Source organism: Triticum aestivum, chromosome 5B (assembly GCF_018294505.1).
Source record: "Triticum aestivum cultivar Chinese Spring chromosome 5B, IWGSC CS RefSeq v2.1, whole genome shotgun sequence".
NCBI lineage: Eukaryota > Viridiplantae > Streptophyta > Magnoliopsida > Poales > Poaceae > Triticum > Triticum aestivum.
The window spans coordinates 129,595,117-129,617,145 of record NC_057807.1 but is presented as its reverse complement, the minus strand read 5'-3'; positions in this window follow the sequence as shown (position 1 = coordinate 129,617,145).

The following is a 22,029-nucleotide window of genomic DNA, read 5'->3' as shown; positions in this document are numbered from 1 at the left end:
GGTTTTCCCCCTGGTGGGGATATGGAGGGGGGTTGGGCCGGTTGGTGGGCTGGCCGGCTGGGCCGTCTAGCCCAGTTGGCCAGGGGGTCCTTTTCTTTTATTTTTCCTTTTGTTTTATTCTTTTCTTTTTACTTATTTTTCCTTTATTGTTTTCTATTATTTCCAATCTACTTTAGTTTTAGTAAAATATAAAGTTATTTCCTAAAATAGTGTTACTACATATTCAAAAGCCACAAAAACTTGGGCAACTAGATAAAATAGTTTACTATTTTATTAATCGTAAAAGGCATTTAGTTAATTGTTTTGCTACTGTTTTATTAACTTTGGGACAATCAAACACTTCCAAAGAGGTTGGTTTCTATAGCATAATTACATATGCATTATTTTGCCCACTTGAAACATTTTATTTTTAATATTTGAAAACTTTTATTGTTTGCTTGATTTTGGATTTGAATTTGAATCGGTTTTGGACTAATGCGAGATTAGCAATAGTAATCAAAGTGATGTGGCATCATTGGCAGAGAACTACTGTAGCTTAATTATTCGGGCGTCACAATTCTCCTCGACTACAAGAAATCTCATCCCAAGATTTTAAGAGGTGGAGTAAGGGGAAAGATCTGGTTACTAGATTCTAACGATTCTTCTCGGTCTTAGTTGCTCTTCTCGAAGAGGTCGACCCATTACATTGATGTCTTCATTTGTCTGATTCAGGTCATCATGATGAAGTTGTTGTCCTTTCTTCGGGGTCTTCATCGTACTTACAAATAGGTAAGGGGCAGCTTGAAAACGACATGATGCTGTAAGGGTTAATCATCTGGGGGTTATCCCATGAATGGGCACATGATTATCTCTTAAGTTGAACCAATAAAACAAGTCGAGAGGGAAGTAAGAAGGTACAATAAGAAGTTTCAACCGGATAGACAATCATTCGACGTCTGAATGAAAGTGTGAAAGGGGTCCAGAGCAACGAGAATAAGTGCGCGTCTGATACCAAAATAGATCACTAGGAAGGTGGTCCGTGAATTACATACAAAATCAAGCGCGAGGAATAACCTTGGCAACATGGGTGTACAGGAGAGTCAGGTTTCGATCCTGTGGAACTGTGGGTTATGGGCCCACCATGCGGGTTAAAATTAGAAAGGTCATTGACTTCTTGCATGGTTAGGATAGCAATGTATGTCTGAGGCTAGCCTGTCAGTCATGTCGGCAACAACATGGGTACCAAGGGCGAGGGACGAAGAGAACCATTTTCCTGCTTGTTGAATGAGGTGGACCAATAGGCAAAGTTCTCGTCCATCGGTGGCTACCGGAATGTCATCAACACTAGTAACAGGGTCTTGCTGACAGAATTGTACACCGAGGTGTTTACATAAGCAGGAGAATATTACTGCTTAGATCATATAGATAACAAGAAAGGTTAAACCAAACAATGGAAAGGAAAATATGGTTATCAGATTTAACAGAACAATGGAAAGGAAAATGTGTTAAAACACATATTTCAGGGGTATACCCTTCCCGAGGACAAGCAGAGCATGATATCCGTGCAGAATATAATGTAGAAAACCCTTTCGGGAAGGGGAGAGAAATTTCATGACATTACCCATACAATGGTGTTTGGATAATTGAGCAAGAAATATTTAGCATTGGGCTTCAAATGTTCTTGTTGAAAATCAGAGTACCACAAACATGCTTCGAGATAGCATTGATATGGTATTCAAGCAAATGTCAGACTTGGATACACAAATGATTCACCGGGAACAACTTATAGAGTAAGTCTTACAATTTCCTCATGGAAGAATGGTTAACCTTGCTAAAAGGGAAACAATAACAATAGGTCCTCTGGCCAGGTGTGCTAGGCAAGACATCACCTTATCGGGAGATATAAAGACCAAGGTTATGACTCTTGGAAAATGTTCCAACCATCATATCTGACCGAGATTCAGATCCGATTGGTGTCAGGATACCTCTGACTCGGGATGCCTGTGAAGAAAAGGTGCAACACAAATTGTCGAGATGACATTGTAAGATTCTTGGGCAATGAGCTATGGAAGCAAGTTCCAAAACATGAGTTCATCGTTAAACCAAGGAGAGGATGGGGAGGTGGTTGATGCACTCAGCGACAATTCATCAAGATTACCAACAAGATGGATTCCATAATTAGGTGAACAAGGAGATAACATTTGTGAGATCAAATGGTATAATGATGTATGCTCGAGGGAAACATACGCAATTAAACATTGGTTGAAAGGTGCACCCGAAATATGGCTTAGGTAGCACGACCTTAGAAACATATACCACAAACTTCAAGAGTAAATATCACCAGCTCGAAAGCAGAGCATGGTTGAGAAAGCAAAGATACAATCTACCAAAGGCATTTTGTGTCCGAGGAAAGGCTCACAAGGTTAACGAATATGAACGTCGCTGTTGGATAAAATCCAACATATGATCTGACGTTCCATAACAAAGATGATGTGAGCATCAACGCACAACTAGAGGAAGAAAACAATGCAAAGGCATTATATTAAAGAAACAACCGACTAACTCCTCGTCCGTAACGGAGGAGACCATCCACTTGCCTCCCGCTCTGGACATGTTTGGAATGGCTTTGCGGAGAAGGTGAGAACTTGGGCGCTGGAGCTCGAGCGTGCGAGAATGGATGGGAAGGGGAAGAAGAAGGCGTGGGTGAAAAAGAGGAATCCTTATCCCTTTATAAAGGCGGTAGAAACTTTGCGCCTCCACACTTGCCCCGTAAAATCACTTATTCCCCAAGCACCGTGATTGATGGCGCGGTTGGATTACCCACACCCGTATTGATGAGAATCTTGTGATAAGGGGACACGATCTCTGCTTTGACAAGACGTGCCAAGGAAACCGCCTCGCAATATGTGCAGCCGCTGGTTGAGAAAAACGGTTGGAATGATGACTGAGCCGTGGCGTGACGTCGCGCTATGAAAAGTTGTCAACAGATTAGATTTGTGGAATATTGTACTCTCTATGGTGGTATGTGGAATTTGTTTTGCAGAGCCGAACACGATCCTTGTGTTCAAAATCTTCTATGGAGTATTCGGAGAAGGAACCCGCCTTGCAATGCCGAAGACAATCTGCGCGCCGAACTCATCGTCATTGAAGCCTGGTTCAGGGGCTACTGAGGGAGTCCTGGATTAGGGGGTCCTCGGACAGCCGGACTATATACTTTGGCCGGACTGTTGGACTATGAAGATACAGGATTGAAGACTTCGTCCCGTGTCCGGGTGGGACTCTCCTTTGCGTGGAAGGCAAGCTTGGCAATCCAGATATGTAGATTTCCTTCTCTGTAACCGACTCTGTGTAACCCTATCCCCCTCCGGTGTCTATATAAACCGGAGGGTTTAGTCCGTAGGACCAACAACAATCAGTATCATAGGCTAGCTTCTAGGGTTTAGCCTCTACGATCTCGTGGTAGATCAACTCTTTGTAATACTCATATCATCAAGATCAATCAAGCAGGAAGTAGGGTATTACCTCCATCGAGAGGGCCCGAACCTGGGTAAACATTGTGTCCCCCGCCTCCTATTACCATTAGCCTTAGACGCACAGTTCGGGACCCCCTACCCGAGATCCGCTGGTTTTGACACCGACACTCGCCGCCCCCCTTCACCCGCTGGCCGCAGCGCCTAGTTGGGCAGGCTGGTGCCCGTTGCCCGCGCCCGAACCCGTTAAGGCTCTGGCCCAATGACAGCCGGGGCCCACCCCCTGGAACATTATAAAAAAGAATTTGAAAAAGAATGTTAAATAAAAATATATTAATTAATTAATTAACTTAATAAATTGTGATTAATTAACCTAATAACTAATAAACCTAATTAAATATTGTTAATTAACTAAACAGTCACTGACAGTTTGGACCCACATGTGAGGTTGACCAGGTCAACGGTTAGAGTTTACCGCTCACACCATGCTGACATCATGATGACATCATAAATATAATTTTGAATTAAATTAATTCTGTTAATTCTAAAATGAATTAAAACTTTAAAATTAATATAAAATAAACCGTAGCTCGGATGAAAATACTTTGTACATGAAAGTTGCTCAGAACGACGAGACAAATCCGAATAAGCGGTCCATTCTCCCGCCACACGTCCCTAGCATAGCGAACATGCAACATTTCACCTCCGGTTCATCTGTCCAAAAATGCGAAACACCGGGAATACTTTCCCGGATGTTTCCCCCTTCGCTGGTATCACCTACTACCGCATTAGGGCACACCTAACACCGCTCGCTGTCATGTCATGCATCATCATGCATATGTTTGCATTATATTTATTGTTTCTTCCCCTTCTTCTCTCGCTAGACACCGAGACCGACGCCGCTGCTACCCAGTACGACTACGGAGTTGACTACCCCCTCCTTGTCAGAGCAACCAGGCAAGCCCCCCCATTGATCACCAGATATTGCCTATTATTCCCTCTACTGCTTGCATTAGAGTAGTATAGCCTGTTACTATTTTCGATTAATCCTATTCTGTTGCATAGCCTGTCATTGTTGCTAGAACTGTTGATACCTTAACTGCAATCCTAAATACTTAGTATAGGATGCTAGTTTATCATCAGTGTCCTGATGACCCACAAGTATAGGGGATCTATCATAGTCCTTTCAATAAGTAAGAGTGTCGAACCCAAAGAGGAGCAGAAGGAAATGACAAGCGGTTTTCAGTAAGGTATTCTCTGCAAGCACTGAAATTGTAGGTAACAGATAGTTTTATGATAAGATAATTTGTAACGGGTAACAAGCAATGAAAGTAAATAGGGTGCAGCAAGGTGGCCCAATCCTTTTTGTAGCAAAGGACAAGCCTGGACAATTTCATATAATGAGAAAAGCGCTCCCGAGGACACATGGGAATTATCGTCAAGATAGTTTCATCACGCTCATATGATTCGCATTCGGTACTTCGATAATTTGATATGTGGGTGGACCGGTGCTTGGGTACTGCCCTTTCTTGGACAAGGATCCCACTTATGATTAACCCCTATTGCAAGCATCTGCAACTACAAATAAGGTAAACCTAACCATAGCATGAAACTAGTGGATCCAAATCAGCCCCTTATGAAGCAACACATAAACTAGGGTTTAAGCTTCTGTAACTCTAGCAACCCATCATCTACTTATTACTTCCCAATGCCTTCCTCTAGGCCCAAATAATGGTGAAGTGTCATGTAGTCGACGTTCACATAACACCACTAGAGGATAGACAACATACATCTCATCAAAATATCGAACAAATACCAAATTCACATGACTACTAATAGCAAGACTTCACCCATGTCCTCAGGAACAAACATAACTACTCACAAAGCATATTCATGTTCATGATCAGAGGAGTATTAATATGCATTAAGGATCTGAACATATGATCTTCCACTAAGTAAACAAATTAGCATCAACTACAAGGAGTAATCAACACTACTAGCAACCCACAGGTACCAATTTGTGGTTTTGATACAAGATTGGATACAAGAGATGAACTAGGGTTTTGAGAGGAGATGGTGCTGGTGAAGATGTTGATGGAGATTGACCCCCTCCCGATGAGAGGATCGTTGGTGATGACGATTGTGATGATTTCTCCCTCCCGGAAGGAAGTTTCCCCGGCAGAACAGCTCTGCCGGAGCCCTAGATTGGTTCCGCCAAGGTTCCGCCTCGTGGCGGCGGAGTTTCGTCTTGTAAGCTTACTTATGATTTTTTCCAGGGTAAGAGACTTCATATAGCAGAAGATGGGCACCGGAGGGCCACCAGGGGGGCCCACGAGATAGGGGGCGCGCCCCCACCCTTGTGGCCAGGGTGTGGGCCCCCTCTGGTACTTTCTTTGCTCAATAATTCTTATTAATTCCAAAAATGACTTTCGTGGAGGTTCAAGACTTTTGGAGCTGTGCAGAATAGGTTTCCAATATTTGCTCCTTTTCTAGCCAGAATCCCAGCTACCGGCATTCTCCCTCTTCATGATAAACCCTGTAAAAATAAGAGAGAATAGCCATAAGTATTGTGACATAACGTGTAATAACATCCCATAATGCAATAAATATAGATTTAAAAGCATGATGCAAAATGGACGTATCAACTCCATCAAGCTTAGACCTCGCTTGTCCTCAAGCGGAAGCCAATATCAAAAAATATGTCCACATGTATAGAGATAGAGGTGTCGATAAAAAAATAAAATACGGACATGAGGGCATCATGATCATTCTTATAACATCAACATATATAGATTTTGTCATATGATTTCTTATGCTCAAGTAACAATCTATTCACAGTATGGTTCAGAAACTTCATTGAGAACTAGGAAACTATAATCTCAGTCATTGAAGCAATTCCAATTTATCATAACATCAGAAAGAGTCAAGAATAGAGCTTTTCAGCAAGTCCACATACTCAACTATCATATAGTCTTCTACAATTGCTAACACTCACCCAATACTTATGGTTATGGAGTTTTAATCGGACACTGAGAAAGATAGGGGCTTATAATTTTGGCCTCCCAACATATTCACCTCTGGGTGATGTCAACAATAATAGCACATGCTAACTTACATCCAATTGGATATATATATATATATATATATATATATATATATATATATATATATATATATATATATATATATATCAGGATCTTTCCAACACGAGGTGCTTGCCAAAGGATAAAATGAAAAAGGGAAAGGTGAAGATCACCTTGACTCTTGCACGAGCACGTCGCCGCCGTGCTCCCGCTGACGGCGGGCCTGGAGAACAAGAGGGGAGCGACTGAGCTTCGGGTTGGCTCCACTAAGAAGGGAGCCTTGGCGGGCGCATTCTTCCCTTTCTTCCTCTACAGCCTCTTCGTGAGGCTCGTCCCGCCTTTCTCAAGGTTCTTCTTCGCCATCCTTGACCACTACCAGATGCACGCGCTTCATCTTCAACCTAACTCTGTCCTCCTCCTGTCGGTCTTTGCTTTATACTGCGAGGCCTTCAGGCGGGTGAAGCCCCCCGTCACGTTGTTCCACCATTTCTTCTCCTTACAGACGCATGGCTCAAGCGAGCTCTTCGGATGCGTCTCCTTCATCGTGCTCCATGATAACAACAAGCTCATGAAGGCTATGAAGGAGGTGGATGACTTCCAGCTCAAGTGGATATACCTGGATGCCTGGAGCGATCACGCTTGGCTAGAGCTGCTGACTGAGCGGCCAGAGAAGCTGCCCCAGTGGTCTCATGAGAAGTCCACCGATCCCCGGGCGGCGCCGGTCTTGAAGAAGGTGAAGGTGGACATGGACTCCGGGGCGCTGACGGGGGCCATGATCGTTCGCGAGTTCCTGGCGCAGTGTCTGGCCCCTCTCCAAGCTCACTCGCGCCCAATGTGGGACTTCAAAGGCGCAAAAGATGATCTCGGGCTGCGCCCTGGGAACCTGACGGCCGAGGAGCTGGACAAGGTTGTGCGAGTCTTGGTCGAGAAGGATCTAGGCTGCCTTCCAGTAGTCCACCTTCCGCTGTACCACCATGACGATGGGGCGGAGCTGGCCGCCTCCATGCCGGACTTCAACAAGAGGGGGCTTGTGTTGTCTGGCCCCCTGACTCCCTAGTGGTGTTGTCCTCCGGCGAGGACTCCGTCGAGGGTGAGGAGGAGGAAGATTCAGAGGCGACCGAGGAAGGAATGGGGGGAGATTTCTCCTCCGTGGCGGAGCGAGCTCCTCCGGGGACTTCCTGACGATGATGACACCGGGGAAGGCTTGGTCGGGGAGTCCCCGCATCCCGTTGGGGTTGTCACGAGGTCCGAGGGGAACCCGTTGCGAAGGCTGAGCCGCGGGGACCTGAAGGGAGGAACGACACTGGCCCGTCTCAGGGTAGTGCCCTCGCCTCGTCGCCTGCTGCCGCCACTTCAGAGCCTCCCGTCACGTGCCCAGTCGAGTCTCCGGCTGTGGCGAGGCCCTTGCTGTAGAAGCCTGGGGGCAGCACCGTCCTGGGCAAGAGAAGGGTGTATACCGCTGAACATGAGTAAGCACCTTACTTTGTTCTTACCTTCCGTCGTGATACCATGCTCATGATGTCGCTTTCCTGACGACCAGGCTGGGCCCCGTGGTGAAGAAGAAGGAGGATACCGCTCCCAAGGCGCAGCGGACTCCAAAGGCGCCAGCTCCTGAAGCGTCCGCGGGAGGCGCGACGCCCCTAGTGCCCCTGCCTCGGCCGATGTCGCAATAGTGCCAGTCTAGGTGCCAGCGCCTCCTCCTCCCCGGGCTCTCGTGTCGGCGAACCAGGACTCCTCCGCCGGGCCCGGTGCTTTGAGAGAAGCCTATGCTGCGCAGGACCGACTACGGGACGACCTTCAGAGTGCTGACGGGCGCGCGGCGATGGGGCGCCTAGAGCTGATCTCAGGGTGGCTTCAAGCCGACTCATCCATTAGGACGGCTTGGAGCCAGGCCGAAGCCGCCGCAGCGGGTGCCAAGGAGCAGGCCACGACAGCCGTAGCGGCTTGTGATGCTACGCTGGTCGACACCGCGTCCGCCAAAAGCCGCTGCCGCGAGGTGGAGGCTGAGTTGGAGAAGCTTCGCGAGGAGCAGACCTCCTAGGCGCGTGGGCTCCAGGCACGGGAGGAGGAGCTCACGACCCGGGAGTCCGCGGTTGTTGACCATGAGGCCGAGCTGGAGCAGGCAGCCCAAGAACAGGGTGCGGAGCAGAGCCGACTTGAGAAGCTGAAGAAGGAGGTGAACACGGCCTAGGCATATCACACCAAGCATGTCTTGGGGGAGACGGCCAAGCTGGAGGCCAGTGAGAAGACGCTTGCCGCAGCTGAGAAGGCCGGGCGCGACGCCTTCACTTCCTTCGAGCTGAAGTGCCACGAGGAACTCCACTCCCTTTACGGAGAAGGGTACGACAAGCCTCTGGCGACCCCGGATGATGGCCTTCCTGGTCTTCTCACCAAGCTTGTCGAGGAGCTAGGCAACATCTCCACTGTGCTGGGCTCCATGGTGGAAGGGGAGTGTCGCACGATCTTCACTTCGGCCGCGACGCGCGTCTATAGCTATCTTAATCTCATGTACCCCAACCTAGATCTTGGTATAATGCTGGAGCCGGTGGTGCCTGAGTCCTGGGTCGCAGCTTTTGAAGCCATGAAGGAGCAGGTGGAAGCCCTGGTGGTGAAGTTTCGTTGCATCGACCCTGAGGCCTTGGCGGCCGCAGTTAGCGGTGAAGGCCACAGCGGCACCGTCGAGGATACGCTCCCCAAGGCGGCAAGTGGCGGCGAGCGGAGCTGAAGGCAGCACCTCCCATCTTTAACCTGCAACATTTGACGTGCCTCGTGGATGCGTAAGAACTCCTGCTTTGAATTCGTGAACATTATGGTTTGTATTAATTTGCTAGGATTCCACGATTTTCCTTTCCATACTCGATTTCCTCCCTTTGCCTTCAGTGTTCTGCGTCGGCAGGGCCCGACCCCACGAATACCTCAGCTGTCGTTGGTTCGTCCGGATCGCCAAGACGAGACCAAGGGGTGAGGGGCTACGTGACCAGTGAGGCCCCTAAGTCGCGATGCTCCGGGGTCCCACTTGACGTACGAACGACCTCGTGAAGGAAGTGCGAGCAGCGTCTGGGTTAATCCGGAGTCCTCTGATACGTCTCCAACGTATCTATAATTTTTGATTGTTCCATGCTATTATATTACTTGTTTTGGATGTTTATGGGCTTTACTTTACACTTTTATATCATTTTTGGGACTAACCTACTAACCGGAGGCCCAACCCAAATTGCTATTTTTTTTGCCTATTTCAGTGTTTCGAAGGAAAGAAATATCAAACAGAGTCCAAACGGAATGAAACCTTCGAGAGCGATCTTTTTGGAACAAACGTGATCCAGGGGACTTGGAGTGGACGTCATGCAACAGAGGAGGCGGCCACGAGGGTGCCCGATGTGCCCCCTGGGGGTGGGCGCGCCCCCCACCCTCGTGGGCCCCTCGAGCATCCACCGACCTACTTCTTCCTCCTATATATATCCACGGACCCCGAAAACATACAGGAGCACCACGAAAAACTATTTCCACCACCGCAACCTTCTGTATCCGCGAGATCCCATCTTGGAGCCATCGTCGGCGCTCCGCCAGAGGGGGAATCGACCACGGAGGGCCTCTACATCATCTCCAAGGCCTCTCCGATGAGTTGTGAGTAGTTTACCACAGACCTTCGGGTCCATAGTTATTAGCTAGATGTCTTCTCTCTCTTTGAATCTCAATACAAAGTTCTCCTCGATCTTCTTGGAGATCTATTCAATGTAACTCTTTTTGCGGTGTGTTTGTCGAGAACCGATGAATTGTGGGTTTATGATCAAGTTTATCTATGAGAAATATTTGAATCTCCTCTGAATTCTTTTATGTGTGATTAAGTTATCTTTGAAAGTCTCTTCGAATTATCTGTTTGGTTTGGCCTACTAGATTGATCTTTCTTGCAATGGGAGAAGCTTAGCTTTGGGTTCAATCTTGCAGTGTCCTTTCCCAGTGATAGCAGGGGCAGCAAGGCACGTATTGTATTGTTGCCATCGAGGATAAAAATATGGGGGTTATATCATATTGCATGAGTTTATCCCTCTACATCATGTCATCTTTCTTACTGCGTTACTCTGTTCTTCATGAACTTAATACTCTAGATGCAGGCAGGAGTCGGTCGATGTGTGGAGTAATAGTAGTAGATGCAGAATCGTTTCGGTCTACTTGTCACGGATGTGATGTCTATATACATGATCACGCCTAGATAATCTCATAACTATGCGCTTTTCTATCAATTGCTCGACAATAATTTGTTCACCCACCGTAATACTTGTGCTATCTTGAGAGAAGCCACTAGTGAAACTTATGGCCCCCGGGTCTATCTTTTATCATATAAGTTTTCCATCTACTTTTATTTGCATCTTTTACTTTCCAATCTATATCATAAAAATATCAAAAATATTTATCTTATCGTATTATCTCTATCAGCTCTCACTTTCGCAAGTGGCCGTGAAGGGATTCACAACCCCTTTATTGCATTGGTTGCGAGGTTCTTGTTTGTTTGTGTAGGTGCGTGGGACTTTTGAGGAGCCTCCTACTGGATTGATACCTTGGTTCACAAAAACGGAGGGAAATACTTACGCTACTTTACTGCATCACCCTTTCCTCTTCAAGGAAAACCAACGCAGGCTCAGACTTAGCAAGAAGGATTTCTGGCGCCGTTGCCGGGGAGGTCTTCGCTCAAGTCAAGACATACCAAGTGCCCATCACAAACTCATCTCCCTCGCATTACATTATTTGTCATTTGCCTCTCGTTTTCCTCTCCCCCACTTCACCCTTGCCATTTTATTCGCCCTCTCTTTCCCAATCTCCTCTCTCTTTCGCTTGCCTTTTGGTGCTTGTGTGTTGGATTGCTTGTCACGATGGCGCAAGATAATACCAAATTGTGTGACTTTTACAATACCAATAATAATGATTTCCTTAGCACTCCGATTGCTCCTCTTAATGATGTTGAGTCTTGTGAAACCAATGCTGCTTTGTTGAATCTTGTTATGAAAGATCAATTCTCTGGCCTTCCTAGTGAAGATGCCGCTACTCATCTAAACAACTTTGTTGATTTGTGTGATATGCAAAAGAAGAAAGATATGGATAATGATATTGTTAAATTGAAGTTATTTCCGTTTTCACTTAGAGATCGTGCTAAAACTTGGTTTTCGTCTTTGCCTAAGAATAGTATTGATTCATTGAATAAGTGCAAAGATTCTTTTATCTCTAAGTATTTTCCACCCGCTAAGATCATCTCTCTTAGGAACGATATTATGAATTTTAAACAACTTGATCAAGAGCATGTTGCCCAATATTGGGAAAGAATGAAATTGATGATTCGTAATTGCCCTACTCATGGTTTGAACTTATGGATGATTATACAAAGAATTTATGCGGGATTGAATTTTGCTTCTAGAAATCTTTTAGATTCGGTCACGGGAGGCACTTCTATGGAAATCACCTTAGGAGAAGCTACTAAACACCTTGATAGCATTATGGCTAATTATTCTCAATGGCACTTCGAAAGATCTACTAGTAAAAAAGTGCATGCTATAGAAGAAATTAATGTTTTGAGTGGAAAGATGGATGAACTTATGAAATTGTTTGCTACTAAGAGTGCTCCTATTGATCCTAATGTTATGCCTTTGTCTACTTTGATTGAGAATTGAAGGGGAACGTAGTAATTTCAAAAAATTTCCTACGCACACGCAAGATCATGGTGATGGTATAGCAACAAGAGGGGAGAGTGTTCGTCCACGTACCCTCATAGACTGTAAGCGGAAGCGTTATGACAACGCGGTTGATGTAGTCGTACGTCTTCACGATCCGACCGATCCAAGTACCGAACGTACGGCACCTCTGAGTTCAGCACACGTTCAGCTCAATGACTATCCCCGGGCTCCGATCCAGCAAAGCGTCGGGGATGAGTTCCGTCAGCACGACGGCGTGGTGACGATGATGATGCTCTACCGGTGCAGCGCTTCACCTAAACTCCGCGACGTTATGACCGAGGTGGAATATGGTGGAGGGGGGCACCGCACACGGCTAAAGAACGATCCGTAGATCAACTTGTGTGTCTATGGGGTGCCCCCCGCCCCCGTATATAAAGGAGCAAGGGGGGGAGGCCGGCCGGCCCCTTGGGCGCGCCAAGGGAGGAGGAATCCTCCCCCTAGTAGGAGTAGGACTCCTCCTTTCCTACTCCTACTAGGAGGGGGAAGGAAGGGGGAGAGGGGGGAAGGAAAGGGGGGCGCCGCCCCCCTCCTAGTCCAATTCGGACCAGAGGGAGAGGGGGCGCGCGACCCACCCTGGCCGCCCCTCTCTCTTCCCACCAAGGCCCATGTGGCCCATTAACTCTCCCGGGGGTTCCGGTAACCCCCCCCCCCGGCACTCCGGTTTTCTCCGAGATCACCCGGAACACTTCTGGTGTCCGAATATAGTCGTCCAATATATCAATCTTTATGTATCGACCATTTCGAGACTCCTCGTCATGTCCGTGATCACATCCGGGACTCCGAACAAACTTCAGTACATCAAAACTTGTAAACTCATAATAAAACTGCAATCGTAACGTTAAGCATGCGGACCCTACGGGTTCGAGAACTATGTAGACATGACCTTGAACCATTCTCGGTCAATAACCAATAGCGGGACCTGGATGCCCATATTGGTTCCTACATATTCTACGAAGATCTTTATCGGTCAAACCGCATAACAACATACGTTGTTTCCTTTGTCATCGGTATGTTACTTGCCCGAGATTTGATCGTCGGTATCCAATACCTAGTTCAATCTCATTACTGGCAAGTCTCTTTACTCGTTCCGTAATACATCATCTCATAACCTACTCATTAGTTACAATGCTTGCAAGGCTTAGGTGATGAGTATTACCGAGAGGGCCTAGAGATACCTCTCCGACAATCGGAGTGACAAAACCTAATCTCGAATTATGCCAACCCAACTTGTACCTTCTCAAACACCTGTAGAGCACCTTTATAATCACCCAGTTACGTTGTGACATTTGGTAGCACACAAAGTGTTCTTCCGGTGAACGGGAGTTGCACAATCTCATAGTTGCAGGAACTTTGTATAAGTCATGAAGAAAGCAATAGCAATATACTAAACGATCAAGTGCTAGGCTAACGGAATGGGTCATGTCAATCACATCATTCTCCTAATGATGTGATCCCATTAATCAAATGACAACACATGTCTATGGTTAGGAAACATAACCATCTTTGATTAATGAGCTAGTCAAGTAGAGGCATACTAGTGACTTATATATTTGTCTATGTATTCACACATGCATCATGTTTCCGGTTAATACAATTCTAGCATGAATAATAAACATTTATCATGATATGAGGAAATAAATAATAACTTTATTATTGCCTCTAGGGCATATTTCCTTCAGTCTCCCACTTGCACTAGAGTCAATAATCTAGATTACAGAGTAATGATTCTAACACCCATGGAGTTTTGGTGCTGATCATGTTTTGCTCGTGAGAGAGGCTTAGTCAACGGGTCTGCAACATTCAGATCCGTATGTATCTTGCAAATCTCTATGTCTCCCACTTGGACTTGGTCCCGAATGGAATTGAAGCGTCTCTTGATGTGCTTGGTCCTCTTGTGAAATCTGGATTCCTTTGCCAAGGCAATTGCTCCAGTATTGTCACAGAAGATTTTCATTGGTCCCGATGCACTAGGTATGACACCTAGATCGAAAATGAACTCCTTCATCCAGACTCCTTCATTTGCTGCTTCAGAAGCAGCTATGTACTCCGCTTCACATGTAGATCCCGCCACGACGCTTTGTTTAGAACTGCACCAACTTACAGCTCCACCGTTTAATAAAAAAACGTATCCGGTTTGCGATTTAGAATCGTCCGGATCAGTGTCAAAGCTTGCATCGACGTAACCATTTACGACTAGCTCTTTGTCACCTCCATATATGAGAAACATATCCTTAGTCCTTTTCAGGTATTTCAGGATGTTCTTGACCGCTGTCCAGTGATCCACTCCTGGATTACTTTGGTACCTTCCTGCTAATCTTATTGCTAAGCACACGTCAGGTCTGGTACACAGCATTGCATACATGATAGAGCCTATGGTTGAAGCATAGGGAACATTTTTCATTTTCTCTCTATCTTCTGCTGTGGTCGGGCATTGAGTTTGACTCAATTTCATACCTTGTAGCACAGGCAAGAATCCTTTCTTTGCCTGATCCATTTTGAACTTTTTCAAAATTTTGTCAAGGTATGTGCTTTGTGAAAGTCCTATTAAGCGTCTTGATCTATCTCTATAGATCTTGATGCCCAATATGTAAGCAGCTTGACCGAGGTCTTTCATTGAAAAACTTTTATTCAAGTATCCCTTTATGCTATCCAGAAATTCTATATCATTTCCAATTAATAATATGTCATCTACATATAAAATTAGAAATGCTACAGAGCTCCCACTCACTTTCTTGTAAATACAGGCTTCTCCAAAAGTTTGTATAAAACCATATGCTTTGATCACATTATCAAAGCGTTTATTCCAACTCCGAGATGCTTGCACCAGTCCATAAATGGAACGCTGGAGCTTGCACACTTTGTTAGCACCTTTTGGATCAACAAAACCTTCCGGTTGCATCATATACAACTCTTCTTCTAGAAATCCATTCAAGAATGCAGTCTTGACATCCATTTGCCAAATTTCATAATTATGAAATGCAGCAATAGCTAACATGATTCGGATAGACTTAAGCATCGCTACGGGTGAGAAAGTCTCATCGTAGTCAACCCCTTGAACTTGTCAAAAACCTTTTGCAACAAGTCGAGCTTTATAGACAGTAACATTACCATCAGCGTCAGCCTTCTTCTTAAAGATCCATTTATTCTCAATGGCTTGCCGATCATCGGGCAAGTCAACCAAAGTCCACACTTTGTTTTCATACATGGATCCCATCTCAGATTTCATGGCCTCTAGCCATTTTGCGGAATCTGGGCTCATCATCGCTTCCTCATAGTTCGTAGGTTCATCATGGTCAAGTAACATGACTTCCAGAATAGGATTACTATACCACTCTAGTGCGGATCTTACTCTGGTAGACCTACGAGGTTCAGTAGAAACTTGATCTGAAGTTTCATGATCATTATCATTAGCTTCCTCACTAATTGGTGTAGTTGTCACAGGAACCGGTTCTCGTGATGAACTACTTTCCAATAAGGGAGTAGATACAGTTATCTCATCAAGTTCTACTTTCCTCCCACTCACTTCTTTCGAGAGAAACTCCTTCTCTAGAAAGGATCCATTCTTAGCAATGAATGTCTTGCCTTCAGATCTGTGATAGAAGGTGTACCCAACAGTCTCTTTTGGGTATCCTATGAAGACACATTTTTCCGATTTGGGTTCGAGCTTATCTGGTTGATGTTTCTTCACATAAGCATCGCAACCCCAAACTTTAAGAAACGACAACTTTGGTTTCTTGCCAAACAACAGTTCATAAGGCGTCGTCTCAACGGATTTTGATGGTGCCCTATTTAATGTGAATGCGGCCATCTCTAAAGCATAACCCTAAAACGATAGCGGTAAATCAGTAAGAGACATCATAGATCGTACCATATCAAGTAAAGTATGATTACAACGTTCGGACACACCGTTTCGTTGTGGTGTTCCAGGTGGCGTGAGTTGCGAAACTATTCCACATTGTTTCAAGTGTAGGCCAAACTCGTAACTCAAATATTCACCTCCACGATCAGATCGTAGAAACTTTATTTTCTTGTTATGATGATTTTCCACTTCACTCTGAAATTCTTTGAACTTTTCAAATGTTTCAGACTTGTGTTTCATCAAGTAGATATACCCATATCTGCTCAAATCATCTGTGAAGGTGAGAAAATAACGATACCCGCCGCGAGCCTCAACATTCATTGGACCACAAACATCAGTATGTATGATTTCCAACAAATCAGTTGCTCGCTCCATAGTTCCGGAGAACGGCGTTTTAGTCATCTTGCCCATGAGGCACGGTTCGCAAGTACCAAGTGATTCATAATCAAGTGATTCCAAAAGCCCATCAGTATGGAGTTTCTTCATGCGCTTTACACCGATATGACCTAAACGGCAGTGCCACAAATAAGTTGCACTATCATTATCAACTCTGCATCTTTTGGTTTCAACACTATGAATATGTGTATCACTACTATCGAGATTCAATAAAAATAGACCACTCTTCAAGGGTGCATGACCATAAAAGATATTACTCATATAAATAGAACAACCATTATTCTCTAATTTAAATGAATAACCGTCTCGCATCAAACAAGATCCAGATATAATGTTCATGCTCAACGCTGGCACCAAATAACAATTATTCAGGTCTAAAACTAATCCCGATGGTAGATGTAGAGGTAGCGTGCCGACCGCGATCACATCGACTTTGGAACCATTTCCCACGCGCATCGTCACCTCGTCCTTGGCCAGTGCTCGCTTATTCCGTAGTCCCTGTTTCGAGTTGCAAATATTAGCAACAGAACCAGTATCAAATACCCAGGTGCTACTACGAGCTCTAGTTAGGTACACATCAATAACATGTATATCACATATACCTTTGTTTACTTTGCCATCCTTCTTATCCGCCAAATACTTGGGGCATTTCCGCTTCCAGTGACCAGTCTGCTTGCAGTAGAAGCACTCAGTTTCAGGCTTAGGTCCAGACTTGGGTTTCTTCTCTTGAGCAGCAACTTGCTTGCTGTTCTTCTTGAAGTTCCCCTTCTTCTTTCCTTTACCCTTTTTCTTTAAACTAGTGGTCTTGTTGACCATCAACACTTGATGCTCCTTCTTGATTTCTACCTCCGCAGCTTTTAACATTGCGAAGAGCTCGGGAATAGTCTTGTTCATCCCTTGCATATTATAGTTCATCACAAAGCTCTTGTAGCTTGGTGGCAGTGATTGGAGAATTCTGTCAATGACGCTATCATCCGGAAGATTAACTCCCAGTTGAATCAAGTGATTATTATACCCAGACATTTTGAGTATATGTTCATTGACATAACTATTCTCCTCCATCTTGCAGTTGTAGAACTTATTGGAGACTTCATATCTCTCAATCTGGGCATTTGCTTGAAATATTAACTTCAACTCCTGGAACATCTCATATGCTCCATGACGTTCAAAACGTCGTTGAAGGCCCGGTTCTAAGCCGTAAAGCATGGCACACTGAACTATAGAGTAGTCATCAGCTTTGCTCTGCCAGACATTCTTAATGTCGTCAGTTGCATCAGCAGCAGGCCTGGCACCCAGCGGTGCTTCCAGGACGTAACTCTTCTATGCAGCAATGAGGATAATCCTCAGGTTACGGACCCAGTCCGTGTAATTGCTACCATCATCTTTCAACTTTGCTTTCTCAAGGAATGCATTAAAATTCAACGGAACAACAGCACGAGCCATCTATCTACAAACAAACATAGACAAGCAAAATACTATCAGGTACTAAGTTCATGATAAATTTAAGTTCAATTAATCATATTACTTAAGAACTCCCACTTAGACATACATCTCTCTAGTCATCTAAGAGATTACGTGATCCAAATCAACTAAACCATGACCGATCATCACGTGAGATGGAGTAGTTTCAATGGTGAACATCACTATGTTGATCATATCTACTATATGATTCACGCTCGACCTTTCGGTCTCCGTGTTCCGAGGCCATATCTGCATATGCTAGGCTCGTCAAGTCTAACCTGAGTATTCCGCGTGTGCAAAACTGGCTTGCACCCGTTGTAGATGGACGTAGAGCTTATCACACCCGATCATCACGTGGTGTCTGGGCACGATGAACTTTGGCAACGGTGCATACTCAGGGAGAACACTTCTTGATAATTTTAGTGAGAGATCATCTTAAAATGCTACCGTCAATCAAAGCAAGATAAGATGCATAAAGGATAAACATCACATGCAATCAATATAAGTGATATGATATGGCCATCATCATCTTGTGCTTGTGATCTCCATCTCCGAAGCACCGTCGTGATCACCATCGTCACCGGCGCGACACCTTGATCTCCATCGTAGCATCGTCGTCGTTTACGCCATCTATTGCTTCTACGACTATCGCTACCGCTTAGTGATAAAGTAAAGCAATTACAGGGCGTTTGCATTTCATACAATAAAGCGACAACCATATGGCTCCTGCCAGTTGCCGATAACTTCGGTTACAAAACATGATCATCTCATACAATAAAATATAGCATCACGTCTTGGCCATATCACATCACAACATGCCCTGCAAAAACAAGTTAGACGTCCTCTACTTTGTTGTTGCAAGTTTTACGTGGCTGCTACGGGCTTTAGCAAGAACCGTTTCTTACCTACGCATCAAAACCACAACGATAGTTCGTCAAGTTGGTGCTGTTTTAACCTTCGCAAGGACCGGGCGTAGCCACACTCGGTTCAACTAAAGTTGGAGAAACTGACACCCGCCAGCCACCTGTGTGCAAAGCACGTCGGTAGAACCAGTCTCGCGTAAGCATACGCGTAATGTCGGTCTGGGCCGCTTCATCCAACAATACCGCCGACCAAAGTATGACATGCTAGTAAGCAGTATGACTTGTATCGCCCACAACTCACTTGTGTTCTACTCGTGCATATAACATCAACACATAAAACCTAGGCTCGGATGCCACTGAAGGGGAACGTAGTAATTTCAAAAAATTTCCTACGCACACGCAAGATCATGGTGACGGTATAGCAACAAGAGGGGAGAGTGTTCGTCCACGTACCCTCGTAGACCATAAGCGGAAGCGTTATGACAACGCGGTTGATGTAGTCATACGTCTTCATGATCCGACCGATCCAAGTACCGAACGTACGGCACCTCCGAGTTCAGCACACGTTCAGCTCGATGACGATCCCCGGGCTCCGATCCAGCAAAGCGTCGGGGATGAGTTTCGTCAGCACGACGGCGTGGTGACGATGATAATGCTCTACCGGTGCAGGGCTTCACCTAAACTCCGCGACGATATGACCGAGGTGGAATATGGTGGAGGGGGGCACCTCACATGGCTAAGGAACGATCCGTAGATCAACTTGTGTGTCTATGGGGTGCCCCCCGCCCCCGTATATAAAGGAGCAAGGGGGGAGGCCGGCCAGCCCCTTGGGCGCGCCAAGGGAGGAGGAATCCTCCTCCTAGTAGGAGTAGGACTCCTCCTTTCCTACTCCTACTAGGAGGGGGAAGGAAGGGGGAGAGGGAGGAAGGAAAGGGGGGCGCCGCCCCCCTCCTAGTCCAATTTGGACCAGAGGGAGAGGGGGCGCGCGGCCCACCCTGGCCGCCCCTCTCTCTTCCCACCAAGGCCCATGTGGCCCATTAACTCTCCCGGGGGGTTCCGGTAACCCCCCCGGCACTCCGGTTTTCTCTGAGATCACCCGGAACACTTCCGGTGTCCGAATATAGTCGTCCAATATATCAATATTTATGTCTCGACCATTTCGAGACTCCTCGTCATGTCCGTGCATCTAGGACTCCGAACAAACTTCGGTACATCAAAACTTGTAAACTCATAATAAAACTGTCATCGTAACGTTAAGCGTGTGGACCCTACGGGTTCGAGAACTATGTAGACATGACCTAGAACCATTCTCGGTCAATAACCAATAGCGGGACCTGGATGCCCATATTGGTTCCTACATATTCTACGAAGATCTTTATCGGTCAAACCACATAACAACATACGTTGTTCCCTTTGTCATCGGTATGTTACTTGCCCGAGATTTGATCGTCGGTATCCAATACCTAGTTCAATCTCGTTACTGGCAAGTCTCTTTACTCGTTCCGTAATACATCCTCTCATAACCTACTCATTAGTTACAATGCTTGCAAGGCTTAGGTGATGAGTATTACCGAGAGGGCCCAGAGATACCTCTCCGATAATCGGAGTGACAAAACCTAATCTTGAATTATGCCAACCCAACATGTACCTTCGGAAACACCTGTAGAGCACCTTTATAATCACCCAGTTACGTTATGACGTTTGGTAGCACACAAAGTGTTCTTCCGGTAAACGGGAGTTGCACAATCTCATAGTTGCAGGAACTTTGTATAACTCATGAAGAAAGCAATAGCAATATACTAAACGATCAAGTGCTAGGCTAACGGAATGGGTCATGTCAATCACATCATTCTCCTAATGATGTGATCCCATTAATCAAATGACAACACATGTCTATGGTTAGGAAACATAACCATCTTTGACTAATGAGCTAGTCAAGTAGAGGCATACTAGTGACTTATATATTTGTCTATGTATTCACACATGCATCATGTTTCCGGTTAATACAATTCTAGCATGAATAATAAACATTTATCATGATATGAGGAAATAAATAATAACTTTATTATTGCCTCTAGGGCATATTTCCTTCAAGAATAATAATGAATCTATGGATGTGAATTTTGTTGGTAGGAATAATTTTGGTAACAATGCTTATAGAGGAAACTTTAATCCTGGACCGTTCCTTAGTAATTCCTCTAATAATTATGGTAATTCCTACAACAACTCTTATGGAAATTTTAATAATATGCCCTCTGATTTTGAGAATAGCGTTAAAGAATTTATGATCTCTCAAAAGAATTTTAATGCTTTGCTTGAAGAAAAATTGCTTAAAGTTGATGATTTGGCAAGGAACATTGATAGGCTTTCACTTGATGTTGATTCTTTGAAACTTAGATCTATTCCACCTAAGCATGATATCAATGAGTCTCTCAAAGCCATGAGAATTTCCATTGATGAGTGCAAAGAAAGAACCGCTAGATTACGTGCTAAGAAAGATTGCTTTGTAAAAGCGTGTTCTTCTAGTTTCCATGAAAATAATGATGAAGATCTAAATGTTATTGATGTGTCCCCTATTAAATCCTTGTTTTGCAATATGAATCTTGATAATGATGGGACTGGAGATGAGTCAACTTTAGTTAAAAGGCGTCCCAATAATTCAGAGTTTTTAGATCTTGATGCTAAAATTGGTAAAAGTGGGATTGGAGAGGTCAAGACTTTAAATAGCATTGAACCCACTATCTTGGATTTCAAGGAATTTAATTATGATAATTGTTCTTTAATAGATTGTATTTCCTTGTTGCAATCCGTGTTGAATTCTCCTCATGCTTATAGTCAAAATAAAGCTTTTACCAAACATATTGTTGATGCCTTGATGTAATCTTATGAGGAAAAACTTAATTTGGAAGTCTCTATACCTAGAAAACTTTATGATGAGTGGGAACCTACTATAAAGATTAAAATTAAAGATCACGAGTTCTATTCTTTGTGTGATTTGGGTGCTAGTGTTTCCACGATTCCGAAAACTTTATGTGATGTGTTAGGTTTCCATGATTTTGATGATTGCTCTTTAAATTTGCACCTTGCAGATTCCACCGTTAAGAAACCTATGGGAAGGATCAATGATGTTCTTATTGTTGCAAATAGGAATTATGTGCCCATAGATTTTATCGTTCTTGATATAGATTGCAATCT